The sequence below is a fragment of the Gracilinanus agilis genome, chromosome 3, assembly GCF_016433145.1.
Source record: "Gracilinanus agilis isolate LMUSP501 chromosome 3, AgileGrace, whole genome shotgun sequence".
In the NCBI taxonomy this organism is placed as follows: Eukaryota; Metazoa; Chordata; class Mammalia; order Didelphimorphia; family Didelphidae; genus Gracilinanus; species Gracilinanus agilis.
The window spans coordinates 187,081,500-187,099,134 of NC_058132.1; the positions used below are offsets into that span (position 1 = coordinate 187,081,500).

The window sequence follows — 17,635 nt, forward strand, 5'->3', positions numbered from 1 at the left end:
GTATTTGTCTCAATCTATTCAATCCCTGATTGAATTTGTATCCCTGCTGTTTAGCACAATTTCTGGAGCATGATAAGTGTTTAATAAATGTATGTATGTATGTATGTATGTATATGTGTCTGTCTGTCTATCTATCTATCTATCGAGAATCCAAGTGATATGTAATAAAGCCTAGACTAGTGTCCTGAGTATGTCAGTAGGAATAAAGGAGAGACACTGAAGAGAATGTCCCTGGCTCTCCCTACTGGACAACAGTATTATTCCGAATGGACCAACTAATATAATGCCTGGAGCTAATCCTCTTTCTATGGTCAGGCACAAAATTTCCATCTCCCAGACTCAGTGCAGTACTTCCAACAGTACTAACAATCACTTACAAATTACAGAATGTCCTATAGGAAAAAAATATACCATAGAATGTACTATACTTCATCTCTACCGTCTTTGATAGGCCACATCATCAATCATAGACAATTTTCCAGTTAGTTATCTCTGCCCTGGCCTGATCAAAGTAAACACTAAGTAAAGTAGCATTTGCTACAGTGAGACCACAGGCTTCCAGCATTTGCCAAAAACAAACAAACGGAAAAAAACCCCAAAGAATGTTGGAAGAATGTTCCCACAAACTCAGCTTCTGTCTGAAAGGATGCAGGCCATCGTTCTCCTTTCTCATGAGTTGGCTAAAGTTCACAGAACAGCCACACAGATTTCTTTAAGAGTGAATGATTATACATGTTAGTGTCACTTCCAACAGAATGCATACAAGTCGTGGGAATGTCAGGGCTGGCAGAATTCACTGGGAGAATATTGATAACCTTAATAGCCTTCCTCTCCCACCAGTGTTAGTACAACTTGGACAACCCAAGAATTTCCTGGGTCATTCCCTCTGGGATAATTCATTTCAAGTGAATTTTCTAGTCACTGCTTAAAACAGTAAGGTGATATTAGAATAATGAAGAAAATTTAAATACATTTTAAGTAGAAGATAGAACACAGGGCTTGGATTTAGGAAGGCCTAAGTTTAAATATTATCCCAAATATTTACTAGCTATGTCAGTGTGACACTACTAAGCCTTTCTTTATCTCAATTTCCTTAGATATAAAATCAAGGAGCTGAACTCAGTGGACTCTAAAGTTCTTTCTAGTTTCTAAATGGATATTAAAACCTGACTGAATCAAATACTGCAGAATTAGAAAAATTACATTAGCAATTTGAGATTAATGAATTATATTCATATTTTGTTTGGCTTAATGACTACAACATTGTATTTGGAGTCAGAAGACAAGGTCAAATCAAACTTGATAATCAGTAGCTATGTGACCTTGTGTAAGTCAATCTTTGGGCCTCAGTTTCCTCAACTGTGAAATAAAGGGATTGAATTAAATAACCTTTACCATCCCTTCCAGTTCTAAAGGTATGAACTTAATAGTAGCAAGTATTTTTCTTCACTAGTGCATTGTAAGTTATGTAGGATAAATATTAGGTGTATTATACAACTGAGGAAACTGAGGCAGAGTGAGGTTAATTGATTAATCTCAGAAAAACTCTGAGAGTTCATTATACAAACCCCTGTGAATCTGATGTGATAACATGCTGTAGACTATTTGCTACTAATAAAGTTTGAGTCCTATGTGATATTGAAGAAAGGAGGGAGGAAATTACTTTTAAAAACCTTTAAAAACCTTATCTAAATTTATAGAGTATCTTGAACACTTCCTACCATGACTTCCTAAAGTCAACAGTATAAGTTTGGTTAGTCTCTCTTATAGCTAGGGTGGTGTATATATGATTGTATGACCTCTTCTCAGTTAGGTTATCTCTAGAATACCTCCCAATTGGTACCTCTTCTCCTCTTCAGCTTTCCTAGGACTTTTAAGGTCTGCATCTTCAGCTAAGAAATCAACCTTTTATGAGAAACATTTCAATCTCCCTTAATGCCTGTGCCTTTCCTTTGAGATTACCTCCAATTTGTACAATATCATTTGTTTGAATATTATTGTTTGCATTTCATATTGTCCATTTGTATATAAATTCCTTAAGAGCCAGGAATGTTTTTGTTCCTCCCTCCAATATTTTGTATCCCCAGAACTTAGAACAGTTCCTGATATAGTAGGTACTTAATAAATGCTTACCGAGTGATTGATTCCATGTCTGGAAACCTCCTAGCTAGAAATTTCCAATCCTAGCTAATTAATACCTCCTTGTCTTTCATCTTAAGAGTGTGGAATCAGTTGGGCCCATCTGAGTGAGACCTCTTCCTTATTTATAAAACATCTGTACAGCTCTGATATAGGAACTGCCATGTTTCCTAAACTGGGCCATGACCCCAGAATGACTGAGAACTACTTGTCTTGAATCATAGACCCAAGAGTCTTAGACCATTTGGACTCTGTCTTACTTAATAGGTCTGAAGACCATTATGTTTAATGCTCCCTGGAGACATCTCTAGTATCTGTTCCAAAGTCCTTTTCAGTTCCACTTTGGAAGTTTATTCCTAGTCCATTGCTAGTTAAATTGAAGGGTTGCCCTGGTTTGGATTTGTCATTTGTGTTTTGGATGAACTGTGAGGCACTTATTTATCTGCCCTTATGTCTTCATTTTTTCTTGCCTCCCATTCTTTTCGGTGTCTCTAATTAAGACACCATCACCTTTTCTTTTGCGCCATCCCTAAAACATATATGCACATATGAATGAATAAAAAATCTTGAATTAAAAACTTAGTATGATTTAATTTTGCCAAGCACTAAAGATTAAAGTAGAAAAGTGAGGTAGTTCTTGACTTCAAGGAGCTTTTATTCTAATAGGAAGAAATGACACATTAGGAAGATGTTGACTAGTAATGTTGTTTTTGGTCTGAAGAACATAAAAAAGTCAATTTATTCTCCCTTTCCAGAGCATTGTTTTGATTATAGGTTTTAGAACAAGAAGTACAAAACATCTGGGGGGAGATATGTTCAAATCGCTTGGTGTAAAGAAGATTAGACTTGGTCCCAAGGAGTTTAGATTTGAGTGTCTTACTTGTCTTTTCCCTAGCATGTTCTCTTGAAGGTCTAGTTTGACAGGTGGACCATAGCAGCAGCTATTAAATTAAATTACAGCTTGGTTCGATCTGGCAGTAGGGCTCATCATTTTGTATATTAACTGACTTATTTAATTTCCCTGCAATACTCTTTTTTTAAATATCAACAGGAGACCCTGACAGTCCCATTTTATATATGAAGAAAAGGAGGAGCAAAGGAGTTAATTAATTTGGCCAGGGTTACACATTAATTCGTTGACAGGATTTGGCCTCAAATCCAACTCTTCTGGGTTTCCAGGTACCATTTGTACTATATATCATAGAGCATCTCTAGAATCAGTGCTCTTTCAGTCAACCTGTAACATCACTGAGTTCTTATCTGAGTCCAGATAACAATTTTAAGTACATTTTCAGTGACTACATTCTACATATAAAGCAGGGGAGCCTAGCTTGACAAAAATATTCAGAGTAGTTATTTTTTTAAAAAAAATGACAGCAATATAGAAAAACAATCCATATATTCATCAATTAGATAATGGGCTGAATAATTTTGCTATATTATCATAATTGGTTTTGTACTCAGAGAGGACAAAATGATATTACTGGTGATATCTTTTGAGTTGAGTATTAGTTGAATTTAGGTGAGGTAGAGTTGTACAAAGTTGTTGGCCTCACTTTCTCCTCCAGGGTCATCTAAGTACAGTGACAACAGAAAATTTAAGATGAGTAATCATGGCTTAGGATCGGTAGCTACTGCTAGATCTAACCAAGCTCTAAGCACTCCATAGCATCTGTGTCTGCCACATTCATGATTGTTGGAACAAATGGTTTTTTCATCTCCCCTTCCTCTAAAGGAAAACTTTCACATACCTGAGGTAGACACCCCTTTAACTCATCAACTAGTTTGTGGCTTATCACTTGCTCCTAACTGGGTTTAGCTTGCCTGCTGAGATGATTTAGGGCTGTGATTTAGATTTAGATGACTTAGATGATTTAGCTTCTTGGAATCACAGTTGAGAGATGGCTGACAGGTGGACTCCAAGGGCAGAAAGCAACCCTGAAAAGGCTCAGCCAGCCCTCTCACCAAAGGTACTGTCTTCCCTGAATATCTCATATACCTCATTTCAGTGAAATAGAATAATATCATGCCACAAAATGACAAATATGAAAAATATAAAGAAATATGGGAAGACGTGAATGATACAAAATGAAGAAAGTGAATTTAGAATAACTTTTCAATTACCTTCAAATGAGCAAAACACAATAAGAGCAGCAGTAATCCTCATGCACCAAATATACTGAAAGAAAAAAAGAGATCAGAAGGAAACACAGAAACAAGATGATTTTGCTATTTCAAACACTCTTTTGAAGTCAAGAAGGATGAAAATTGAGAAAAGCCATTGATTTGTTATTTAAGAGGTCAATGGTATCATTAGAGAGACTAGTTTCACTTGAATGATGAGGTCAGAAGCTGAATGATAGAGTTAAAAGAAAGTAAAAGGAGAGGCAGGGGAGATGAATGTTGTAGATGGCCTTCTAGAGAGACTTAAATACAAGTAAAATCATCCTTTCCATAAAAATCTACATTTGTCTCAAATTTTTGACCATTTAGAAGACAACTTGGAAATAAGGGAGAAGCTTATTCAGTGACAAAAGTAATTTTCATAATAAGATCCAGGGCATCTGGGGCTGACTCCAAACTCTCATGCTACTTTCCATGCTTACTTCCTTTTGAGAGAAACTTGTTATTTTTTAAAGGCAAAAATACAGAAAGTTCTCAGGCACCAGTTTATTCCAAAGATAAATTTAATTACTAGGTAAATTGTTCTCAAGTGTATGAAGTTCTGAGTTGGAAATTTGGAAGACAATAGAATATAAGTTCCTTGACGACAGAAAAAAATGTTTTATTTCCTTCTTTGTATTCTTAACAACTGCTAGGATAAAATCATATTCAGTTCTTCATGACTTGGAGGTTTTCTTAGTAAAGATACTAGAGTAGTTAATCATTTCCTTCTCTGGCTCTTTTTACACATGAGGAAACTGTTATAAACAGGGTTAAGTTATCTGACCAGGGTCACATAGATAGGAAGTTTCTAAGCCCAGATTTGAATTCAGGAAGATGAACTTTCCTGACTCTAGACATGTCACTATAGCCATTGTGCCACCTAGCTGCCCTTAAATTGATTGGATTGAAAAAATAGAGTGAGTTTTAAAGATCAAATAATAGTTTCTTATGCAAAAAGTCCTTTCTAACCTTATCAGTGCTATTAGTTCTGTCTAGTATTCTGAAATGTTTTACTGTATAGCACTTGAAAAAAATGTGCATGATAGTGTTAATATATATATATATATATATATAAATATATATATATATATGTATGTATTTAGACCCTTACCTTATGTCTAAAGTAGAAAGCAGTAAGGGTTAAATGACTGAGATCAAGTGACTTGCTCAAAGTCACACAGATAAAAAAGTATATGATGCCAGATTTGAACCTAGGTCTTCTTGATTCCGGGACTGACATTCTACTTACTCTGATACCTAGATGCACCTAATACATTTATCTTTTCAAAGGATAAATCAAGGTTACTATAAGGCCAAGAGATCTAGCTATAATTGGGTGGGGTTGCTAAATTCTTATCTATTATTAATTCTAATAATTGTTCATTACTAAGAACAATACCACAAAAATTCTTTCTGCAAAGAACCATAGTGTCTCTCACACTCCTATCCAATCAGGAGCCAAGATTTCTTCATACTACCACTCCTTCTCTCCACTCACATGGCTACCATATTAGTTCATGACCTAATCACCTCTAACCTAGAGTATTACTATGGGCAGCTACATGACTCACTGCATAGCTCTGGCTTGGCAGAGATAATTATTAAATCTTTAGTGTGAATGTTTCTTTGCCTCAGAGAATAGGAATTCCTATATATCAGGCTTTATTCTTTTGTTGTTGTTGTTATTTTGTTGATTGCCTAGACTTAAGAAAGTATTAATAATATAGCTTGGACTTTAAAATATGTGTATATTCCTTTTTTTCCCCCTGGAGATCCCAGTTGTTAAACATATACAAGCACTCCTTTGGATAAGAAAATCCTTTTAGTTGTTTCCAGCTTTAAATCCTGTACACCTTTTGAGAAAGAGAAAGCCTGATATTTGGGCTTATTGGCACAAGTCTTGCCATACCCTGTTTTGCTGTTTGTGAGCACAGCTGTAGAGGAAATAAAACTCCTAAAAGTAAGGTTGTTCAGCTTCCACAAGCAGTATAAAGTCAGGCCCTAAATCTAATTTAAAATGCCATTGCGAGTTCAATGGAAAGGGATGATGAGACATGAATGATTCAGGACTGGTTAAGGATAAAAAGGGCTTGTGCCCATACCTGGCTCACAATGGCACAGGAGACGTGTCTGCAGAGTGGTAATATTATGGGTTAACCTTCAAAACAAGATTAGATTGGACATGCATAATGACATGTCAAAGGATAAACGATGAATATAAGCTGTGTACTGGTAACACTGCAGCAAAATATGCCTTATTCTCATGCAGAAAATATTAGCCAATTGCAGATGGAATGAAAAAGCATGAGTCACGTGGCTTGAGCTCTGCATTCAGTTTGCACCAGAGTCGAAAGCCCAGCCTTTTGGAATTCTCTGATATGACCACTTTGAACATGTCCCATGTTCTGGATGGCATTAAATTCGCCTGGATGGTGAACCTGGCAACTGTAATAATGTTTATAAGGAACAGGAGACTTTGGGGTCAGATGGTTCTCTAACTGGAGAACTGAAGGAAACAAAAAGAGCAGGACATTAGAGAAGAGAGGTTCTAGAAATCAGGATTGCCATTGATTTTCACCTTGACCTGCTTTATTTTCCTTCCATGAAAAATGGGGACAATCAGACCTTTCCTTCCAGAGGAAATCTAAGAGAATATAATGAAAGGCTTTTGGGATTCTCAGAGGAAATAGGATGTAAATCCTCCTACAAGCATGGAGTAGTCTAGGGACACATCAGTCCCTTACCAGTTTATGCCTGAATTGAAGCAGGCAAAGTTCTCTTCTAATAAAACATTCGTATTTAAGAAATCACATGCAAAAAAAAGAGGTGTAGAGGAGAGCAAAAATTGGTAGTGACCCCCTTGAAAAGCATTCCCGTGATTCAGGTTTTATTTTCTGCCCATCAACCCCTGCCTCAGGTGCTCATCACCTGACAGCAGGTACCTCATCTAACCATATCTTCCTACCTAGTGGCCATTTTTGAAAAAAAATAATAACAGGGTCCATCACAGCTGGCTTTTCTTTTCCATCATCACTTACAAGCCCTTAATCCTGCTGGATTCAGTGCCCAGAGCCTGAAGCCAGCTGAGTAAATACAGAACCATATGGACGTGACTTGTTAAATAGCCTGGGTGGCTCTTCTCTCCCAAAACATTTGGAGGACTAAGAACAGAATCTCCCTGAACTATTCCAAAAGACTGGTTTGACATGAGAAGGAAAGAAATAAAGCCATCTATGAATACCATGTGGAAAAGACCTTGGATTTTCATCTTGAGGATATTTAGCCTGTTTTTTTTGTTTGTTTAATTTTTTCCCCCTGCTTTGCTCATTGGAATCTAACAAGTGATCTCTTCAGGCAGTCTCGGAATTGAACACATAGTCTTATAGGATTAGTAAAGCAGAATTGAGTCAGAATCTGCTAAAAAGAGAATGCCCACCTGCCCACCCTGAGGGTCATTTTCTCCTCCATTTCATTTGCCTTCTCATCCTCCTGTTACATCTGTGGCCCTGTTTGTTTCCCCTTGCTTTGCATTCCAATTACAGAGGGTCTTATTAGAATGCTAAGGCTGTGCTCACTGCAGGCCCAGGTCGTGATTTTGAAATAACCTTACAGAACTGTTCTGAGGACATACATTAGGTTATGTTGTCTTAATATTTTTATTTCTGTGGAAGAGACTTAGCTGGCACTCGTATTTATTTTTATGTATACTTTATTGTAAATATAACACATTTCGTGGATTTCAATGAGTCATTTTCAATCACTTGACAGGCAGTATATTAAAAAGTTGTTTCACAAGGATTGAACATAATACATATTCAGTCATCTGGTGCAACCATCTGTTTCAAATACACTATAGAGTTTGCCATCCGGGCTTTGATTCCTATTGATTCATAGGACTCTATGACTAGAGTCAACTATAACAGAACCTTAAAGCCCAGTCCCTCTGATTAGCTAAAACTAATCATTTAAAAAGAAAAGCCCAAGCCCAGACACACCGATCTTCCTGTCTTTGCAATAATTTTGCTACTTTTGAATCATTTCGGTCATGTCCAACTCTTCATGACCACATTTGGGTCTTTTCTTCTCTAGCTCATTTTACAGATATGGAAATTGAGGTAAATAGGTTAAGTGACTTACCAGAGTCAGTCACATAGTAAGTCTCTGAAGATGGAGTTTTTAAAAAATTTCTCCCCATTGTTTCAATATACCCTTTGGAGTGAAAACAAACCAATCTAGTCCCTCTTTCAGGGGATAGCCATTCAAATACTTGAAAAGAGTTATTTTACTTCATTTCCCAGACTTCTATTCTCTAAGATAAATGTCCCCAGTTCCTCTTTGAATATAAGGCCCTTCATCAAGGTGCATTTCAGCTTATTAGTGCCATCTCTGAAGTGAAGTGTTCAGGAGTAAACACAGTGTTCTAGATATGATCTGATTAGAGAAACATACAAAGAAGTTACCCCTTCCTTATTCCTAGAAAATATGCCTCTTTTAATGAAGCCTATAATCACATTAACTTTTTCTGACTGCCATATTACACCATTGACTTATATGAATTTACAATCCATTAAAACACTAAATTTTGATTGTTATATGGTCTCTAAGCTCACTTCCAACTCTAAATCCAATAAGCCTAAGACTACTTTCTGCTATTATAGAAGTGAGTGGTTGACATGGATTCCAATCCATTCTCACAGCCAGAATAGTTCAAGATATGTCTTTTATAAGTTACATACTACAAGCTCTAGGTTCCAAGATAACTTGAAGCAGTCCATCATTCTATGTCCTCAGAAAGAACATTTATGCCATCAATTTCTACAGAATTTGCTATAGTGTTTTAAATATATATTTCTATTTATTTTGTCAAATATTTTCCAATTACATATAAAAAGAATTAAACATTTATTTTTTTAAATTTCATTTCCAAATTCTTCTCCTTCCTCTTACTTATCCCCTCCCTTGAGAAGACAAGCAATACAAGATCAATCAAGTGAAATCATGTAGAAGATATTTCTACATTGCCCATGTTGCAAAAGAAAACACAGAAGAAAAAAGAGAAATTAAGTAAAAAAATTAATTGGCCCTCAGAATTCATCTTGCTTGAGACTATGGCTTGGATTGTGGGCTCAGAGTTTGGCTTCTACTTGAACTCCCACTCTTGGATTACTTCGTTGGATGAGTAAAAGGCTGACCCCTTTCCTAGCTTTTGGAGAGACTATTTTCCATCTTGGAGGGGGCCGTATGGTTACTCACTATCAGCCTTCCAGTTTGAGAGCTAATTAATCTCTGCCTGGATTAAGCAGACCTGGAGTAAACATTTAAGTTGATAGGATAGATAACCTCTCTAACCTCTTCACATTTCTTTACTTTGCTGTTTCTTCTTCATTTTGTAAATATTTGTAAATACATTTCTGACTCAAGATATAATAAATATTGAAGACCACATGGTTTCATATAATTATTGTCCAAACATTAATTTTAACTTTTACAAGGTTCAGGCTGAAACAGTTTCTCCCCTACACTATGAAATTTGGTTTCATTCTCCCTTATTCTGTTTAGATATTAAAAGTATAGCAGGATTAAGAACAGAGCTCACAGCCATGGCTAACCATGACTATGCCTGGGCTTTGCAGCTATGTGGGAGTGATCCACCCACCTTTACAGGAAGAAAGGCTGGGTTGGTTTCCTCCTGAGACTTGCCTTTTCCTGTGATGAAGTAATGAGGAAGGAGTTGGGGTTGCTAAATCTGCCCCTCTAAAAGGTTTGCTGTCACTGGTAAACCTACTTTCTTCCAAACTGATTTCTACTTTTCCCAGCAATGTTTCTCAAATAGTGACTACTTATCCAAAAGGCTGGAATTCTAAGTATTTATCAAATACTAGATTTCTATGGTCTTTTCCTACTGTGTATTGTGTACTTAATCTATTTCATTTATCCAAAACTATTTCTTCTCTGGTTCCAAATTGTTTGCATTGCTATTTCTTTTATAATTTGGTATAATTTTGTAATCTGGCACTATTAGTCTTTTATACCCTTTTTTCATTAACTTCCTTTATATTCTGGACTATTTGCTTTTCTAGATGAATTTTATTATTTTCTAGCTCTTTAAAATAAGTCCTTGGGTGCTTGCTTTGGCAGTGCATATACTAAAATTGGAACAATACAGAGAATATTAGCATGGGCCCTACACAAGGATGACACATAAGCAGTCTTTGGGAATTTGATCAGTATGGCACTAAATAATTAATTTAATTGGAATTTTCATTTTTATTATTATGGTTTGGAATACCTATAAGCAATTATTATTTCTTGCAATTGTATAGATTTGTCTTTGTGTGAAAAGCCTTTTATAACTGTGTTTATATATTCTCTGTGTTTATCTTAGAAGGTAGACTTCCAACTAATTTATATTTTTTGTTTTTAAGTGGAATATATCTTTCTATAACTTCTCTTTGGGTTTCCTTAGTAGTATATAGAAATGCTAATGATTTATATTTAGTTTATTTTATAGCCTGCAACTTTGTTTAACTTAATTGTTTCAATTAATTTTCTGTTGATTCTTTAGGGTTTTTAAAAGTCTAACATCATATCATCTACTGAGAGTGATAATTTTGTTTCCTTGACTATTTTTATTCCTCTAATTTCTTTTTCTTCTTTTATTGCTAGAGCTAGTGTAAAGATTAAAATGAATACACAATAACTATTATGTTTTTTATAAAGTTTATTAATAATAACTGAAGTAAAAAAAGCTAGCTAACCAAGACCAGGTCGCAAGAGGAGAGAGAGAAAGGTGGAGGGAGTCACAGAAGTTATAAACAATAGGTGACCCTGCAATCTGGGGGAGGGGAAAGGGATGCTGAGAGATGAAAGGAATTCTAGGGAATGTAGTTCAAAAACATTCTTTATATACTAGCATTTCTAATAATAACATAGGGAATAATATTTATGATAATGTATATCTTTGCTTTATTCCTGATCTTAGTGAGAAGGCTTCAAGTTTATCCACATTATAGATAATACTTGCTCTTGGTTTTAGATAGTCACTACTTATCATTTTAAGTAAAGTTCCATTTATTCCTAAGACTTCTAGTGTTTTCAATAAGTGAATGTGGTATTTTATCAAAATTATTGTTTTTCTTATTAATATGATGAAATATGCTTATAGTTTTCCTAATACAGAACCAGCCCTACATTCCTGGTATAGATCCCACCAGACATGACTTTATCACATTTTATTATAATCTCCTTGCTTGTAATTTTTACAATTTTGCATCAATATTCATTAAAGAAATTGGCCTGTGTGTTCCCCCTTTAAAAACCAGTTCCTAGTCTTACTCATTAGTTCAATGATATTTTACAATTCAATTACTCTCTCATTTGATTTTCAGGATTTTTGCTTTAGTGTTTACTTGGAAATTTAAATTTTTTTCTTTTTCTATTTTTTAGATGCCTGCCCAGTTCATTGGTCTGCTCTTTTTCTCTTTCACTGATTTTTGTGTTTAAAGATATGTTTTCCCCTATGTAGCACTTTGAATTCATCTCACAAATTTTGTTCTGTTGTCTCATTGTTGTTATTCTCTTTAATGAAATTATTGATTACTTTTATGATTTATTCTTTGACCCAATCATTATTTAGAATTATATTATTTAGTTTCTACTTAGTTTTAATCCATGCTTCCATGCCAAAATACTAAATTCAATTTTTATTGCATTATGATATGGGAAAGTATGTATTTGATATTTCTGCTTTTCTTCATGTTTGTGGGATTTTATATACATGATCAATTTTTGTGAAGGTTCCACATATAGCTGAGAAAAAAGCATATTTCTTTCTATTACTACTTCTTAAGTTCTATCATATGTAATTTTCCTATGATTCTATTCTTCTCCTTATCTTCTTTCCTACTTAGTTTGTGATTAGATTTATCTAGGTCAAAAAGAGGAAAGCTAAATTCTCTGACTAATATAGTTTTATTGTATATTTACCCCTGGGATACATTTAATTTGGATGCTATACCATTAGATGCATATGTATTTAGTACTGATATGATTTCATTGCTCTTCTCAAGATCAATGATTTTATTTTCTATATTTCTAAAAAATTTCTATGTTTGTAGTATAGGGCTCAGAAAATGGTAGAATACTGATTTTCTGATTTCCCATAACATTTTCTTGTCTACAGTCATCCTGTGCAGTTTCTATTTTTATGTTAGACCCAAGGACAAAGTCAGCTTTCTTTGGTTACATGGTTTATATTTTGTTATATTTTGGGGTTTTTTTGGCTTTAGACTTGAATATTAATAACATGTAGATTTTATATATTAAATTGATGGTTCAGTGCTACCTCTTTTTTAAAGTCCTCTTTCTCTTTTTTCCTATAGAAATTGTATGTATTTTATAAATGGATAGTTTTGCTAAATGAAAAATTATAGCAGCCAAAACAAAGTAAACGTTCTTAATTTACTGGAATCAAAATGTTTAAACTTGTTAAGAGTATGATAACTCTCTGGCTCTTATTAAAGTTTGGCTATATTTAGGATAGATAGAACTTAGGTAAAGAAAAGCTAAAATATTACAAAAGGTCTCAGTATCTGAAGAACAAATATGGATTTCTAACATCTCTTATGTTTTGCATGGGTCTCCTCTATAAAGAAATAGAAATGACATAGAAAGTAGGAAGGGAATAGAAAAAAGGAACATGCATTTATTACAAACCTACTATGTACTAGGTACTATGCTAAAAGCTTTAAAAATATGATCTCATTTTATTCTGACGATAACTCTGTGCAGTAGGTGCTATTACTATCCCCATTTTTTACTTGAGAAAGTGAGAGTTTGTGTCACATTTGTATGATGGGTAAACAGTTTGAAATGACAGTGACAGTGATAGTAGTAGTTGAAATAAAAGTAACAACTAATGTTCATTTAGTTCTTGTGCATAAATAATTTTTTAAATCTTAAGGTGATAAAGCAATATTAGATTTCATTGCAAATGATGACATTTGATATAAATAATATTTTGTTCATTAATGGGAAGCAGCTAGGAGTAGAAAAAAACAAAAGAAAAGCATTTTTCTCTTTTTTCCAATTCTTTCCTTCTTTCTTTTCTTCCTTCCTTCCTTCCTTCCTTCCCTTCTATTATTTGTTTGTATATTCATTTTTGGTGGAGGAGGTTTGAACACACTTTTTGGCAAAAGGAAAGGATCTGGTAGCCAGGGAGAGGTTTAACGTGTAGGAATGCTAAGGGAGGAATGATGGAATAAGGTCTTGGAGGAAGTTAGAGAGAAGTGTGATCACTGGTGCAAGTGAGAGAAAGAATTCTTTTTCCTCTGATTAGTAGAAGGAACACAGAAGGGCTAATGAAGATTTGAAAGGCAGCGTTGTAGAGTTAAGGGTTTCAACACTGCACAGTCTTTCAATGTAATTGAAATATAAAACAAAATCACCAGTGTTTAATATGAAGATGAGGAAGGGAACAGTGAGAGGTGAGGGGAGAAAAAAATTTTTAAGTCACTGTGGAGAATGACAAAAGGCACTGATAAGAATATAAGGAGGGGCAGCTGGGTAGCTCAGTGGAGTGAGAGTCAGGCCTAGAGACGGGAGGTCCTAGGTTCAAACCCGGCCTCAGCCACTTCCCAGCTGTGTGACCCTGGGCAAGTCACTTGACCCCCATTGCCCACCCTTACCAATCTTCCACCTATGAGACAATACACCGAAGTACAAGGGTTTTTTAAAAAAAAAGAATATAAGGAGAATTATCAAGCAGTTTCAGACAGTCTATTTGTAAGTAGCACTGTCTAAGGTTCTGGTTTCAAGCCATGATGATCTTGGAAGCAGCAATATCCAATCTGTAATTCTGCTTCTAATGTCATCATGGCTTCACTCCAGTTCTAGAGACACTGCTGCCTATGCCTAAACCTGAAAAGGATGATGAAACACACCAGAAAATCATTCTATTTTTATAAGGCCACAGAGTCTAAAAGGGAAAAGAGAAAGGTAGTCCTTCCTTTACCCAGTTCACTTCATGATTCTGCTGTTTTGGGGAACTGTTTATTCCCTCTTGACCCCACTGGAAAGAGAGAGTGGAACTGTTCTAATCCTGTAGTTTTAAATATGTAGGCTATACTGGTATCACAGCCAATGAAACGAGGCTATTTATATTCACATGCTAGGGGGATGCAGAAAATCTTCTCCCAGAGACATATCTCTGGGGTCTCCCACACATTTGCCTCAACCTTAAGTGATCTGGGCATGCACGAGACTCCATTACATCTATAAAAGTGGATTAATAGTAGCATCTACCTCTCAGGGTTGTAGTTGAAATCAAATAGATGATGTTTGTAGAGTACTTTGTAAACATTAATACATTATTTAAATATTATTATTATCTCTTCTACTGCTTTTCTTCTCTTATCTACAATTTATCTTGTATATATCTTATTTGTTTGTAGTTATTTATACATTATCTTCTCCATTAAACTCTAAGTTCCTCAAGAGCTGGAACTATTTTTTGCTTTTCATTTTATCCTCAATTCTTGGCACAGTTCCTGATATATAGTAGACACTCAATAAATGTTTATTGACTTGATTGACTACTATACCTGTCCCCATTCCCTCTTAAGATCAGATCATTCAAATCTGTACTAGACCCAATTAATATACTTACCTGTCTTCTTTCAGCAATATGTTGCTATTCAGGAGTTAAAAAGGGAACAGAGATGGTGAGGATTTTCTAGAGTTGGTAATAATCAGATCTGGAATAGTAGGTAATTAGAAGGGCAAGAGATTAATAGTAGAAAGGAGTTAATCACTAAAATTGTTGACAATTGGCTCAAGATTGTGGGGACAGGGATGTGAATCAGAATAGAAGGGGAAGGGATGGAAACGTTTGTGGTCATAATAAGGAAAAAAACAAAAGAGCAGGTTCCAGAGGAGCAAGGTAATGGTAGAATCTGAAGGACTGGAGATTATGGTCAGATAGGGCAATTTTAAAATTCAGGATCACATAAGCTGAGCAATTTTAATGAATATTGAAGTGTAAAATATCACCGTTCTTGTTCATAACAGTAGAATGAAAATAAAAGTCATAGAATTGTATGAGGTTTAGGAATTTAGAAGCCAGAATTTCAGAATAATTACCATTGAGAATACTGAAAACATCAAAGATACTGATGAAAGGAAAATAGTAATATAAATTCTAAACCTTTGAGGAAGGTGGGGTGGCATCCTAAATGTCAGCAGATGGCAGCAGTGAAGGATCAAGAAAGACTAGATATAAATGCATTTCATGAAACTCAGAGACATGAGAGATTGCTATTTTACAGTGCTAATGTAAATGTATAGAAGTGACATGAGCATGGAGAAGTATTTCAGCTGTTCCTTGGGGTCTTGCACGAAATGGAGGAACCAAAGATTCAAGGGTTAACAAGTGTCCTGAGATACTGCATATATCCATCCTTACAATGCCTGATACCAGCAAGGCTGAGATTGGTAGATTGCTTGAGCTTGGGAATTCTGAACTAATGGCTAAAGAGAATAAGATATTATTCTCATTCTGGTACCAGTGTGTATGGGGGTCATCAGGTTTCCGAGGATCAGTATAGTCAGTTGCAATTGCTTTGTCAGCCTTGGTGAAGGGGGAAGAGGGAATCCTGAAATGCCAACCAGGTTTTTCAGTTGATGTCAAGATTAGGAAGTGATAAAAGAAAGTTTGTTAATAGAAGATTAGGGGCTCTAAATGGTATAGCTGAAAAAATAAGCAGAACTCTGTCATCTGTCTCTTTTTCATGAAAGAGTGAATTTGGGCAAAAAATTAAAGCTGCTCTGAACTTTCTGAGTGTTCACATTCCAGATTAAAGAATGTTATCAGTATAAAAGTGCTTTGACAAAGTAAGCAAGATATTCCTTCAGTGGACTGAGCACCAGGCCTGGATGTGAGAGATCCTGGGTTCAAATTTGCTCTCAGACACTTTCTAGCTATGTGAGCCTGGGCAACTCACTTAATTGGCTAGCCCTGACCACTCTTCTGCCTTGGAAGCAATACTTAGTATCAGTTCAAAGACAGAAAATCAGGGTTTTTAAGAGAACACTGTAAACAGTAACAGCAATATTACGGAAAGATCCACTGTAACAGAGTTAGCTACTATCAGCCATACAATGATCCAGGACAATTCTGAGGAACTTATGGAAAAGAATACTATCTACCTCCAGAGAAAGAACTATTGGAGTCAGAATGCAGATCAAAGCATGTGATTTTTTTACTTTAGTTTATTTGGATTTTTGTTTGGGGGCTTTGGTTTTATATGATCAGTATCTTACAAAAATGAAATAAAATATCTTTATAAAAATAAAATAAATTTTATACTCTTAGAACACTAAGAGGTTATTTGCTTAGGGTCATATAACTAGCATATATCAAAGGCGGGACATGAACTCAGGTCTTCCTGCCTTGCAGACCAGTTCTCTATACTCTCTGCCACCTCTCAGGAAGTTATCAAATAGAAAGAATAAAAGTTGACAGTTATATAACATTTTGACCTCTTCCAATGGCTTTTCATACATTATTGCTTGTGATACTTACAATACTGGGACTGTGCTCCTCTTAATAGATAGAAAAATTGAGACTCAGAAAGGTTAAGTGATTTGTGCCCAGGGTGACCCAGAAAGTAAATAGATGAGGCAGAATTATTTGAAACTAGACTTCCTAACTCCCCTTCTAGCATATTGGCCCTGAAGTAATGCTGCCTCTCATGAGTTATGATATCTGGCTTACCTACATCACATAGTTATAAAGGGCCAAATGAAATAATATATGTGTAAAGCATTGTATTAGATATACAGAATCATATAGTTTTTAGACTCGGGAAAAATATGGGAGAGAAGTTAGTTTTTATAATGGTCTGACAGAGGCAGCAAGTTAACGGGTAATTTTTTACTGAAAGAGATAAAAATGTAACCATTAAAATATACAAAGAAACCTGAAAGACCTGCTCATAGGAAAAAGGGGAAGGAGAAAGACAGAAATAAAAGGGAAAAGAAGGTCCAGAATTTCACAGATAGAAAATGCTTTCCTAAAAAATTTCATGCATCATTTTGGGAGATACCCTGATAGCAAAAAGAAGCTCTTGAGTCACATGTCTTAATAAAAAAAAAGGGGGGGGAATCATAGAATATCACCTTCACAAATTTGGTTTCTGTTTACTCTGGGGGCCTTTTGGTGAATGGACACAGAGAGGAACGGTTTATAAATATGCTTTCAAATGAAATAGAGCTATTTAACCAAATGGCAGTAAGGTCTACACTGTTTACTGGCAAGAGCATTAGTACTGGA

The 17,635-nt window shown here is 35.3% G+C and overlaps 1 pseudogene; it reads left to right on the top strand.

Moving 5' to 3' along the window:
- The first annotated feature begins 10,429 nt into the window (after positions 1–10,429).
- Positions 10,430–10,529, top strand: LOC123243387 (annotated as a pseudogene).
- Positions 10,530–17,635: the final 7,106 nt, after the last annotated feature.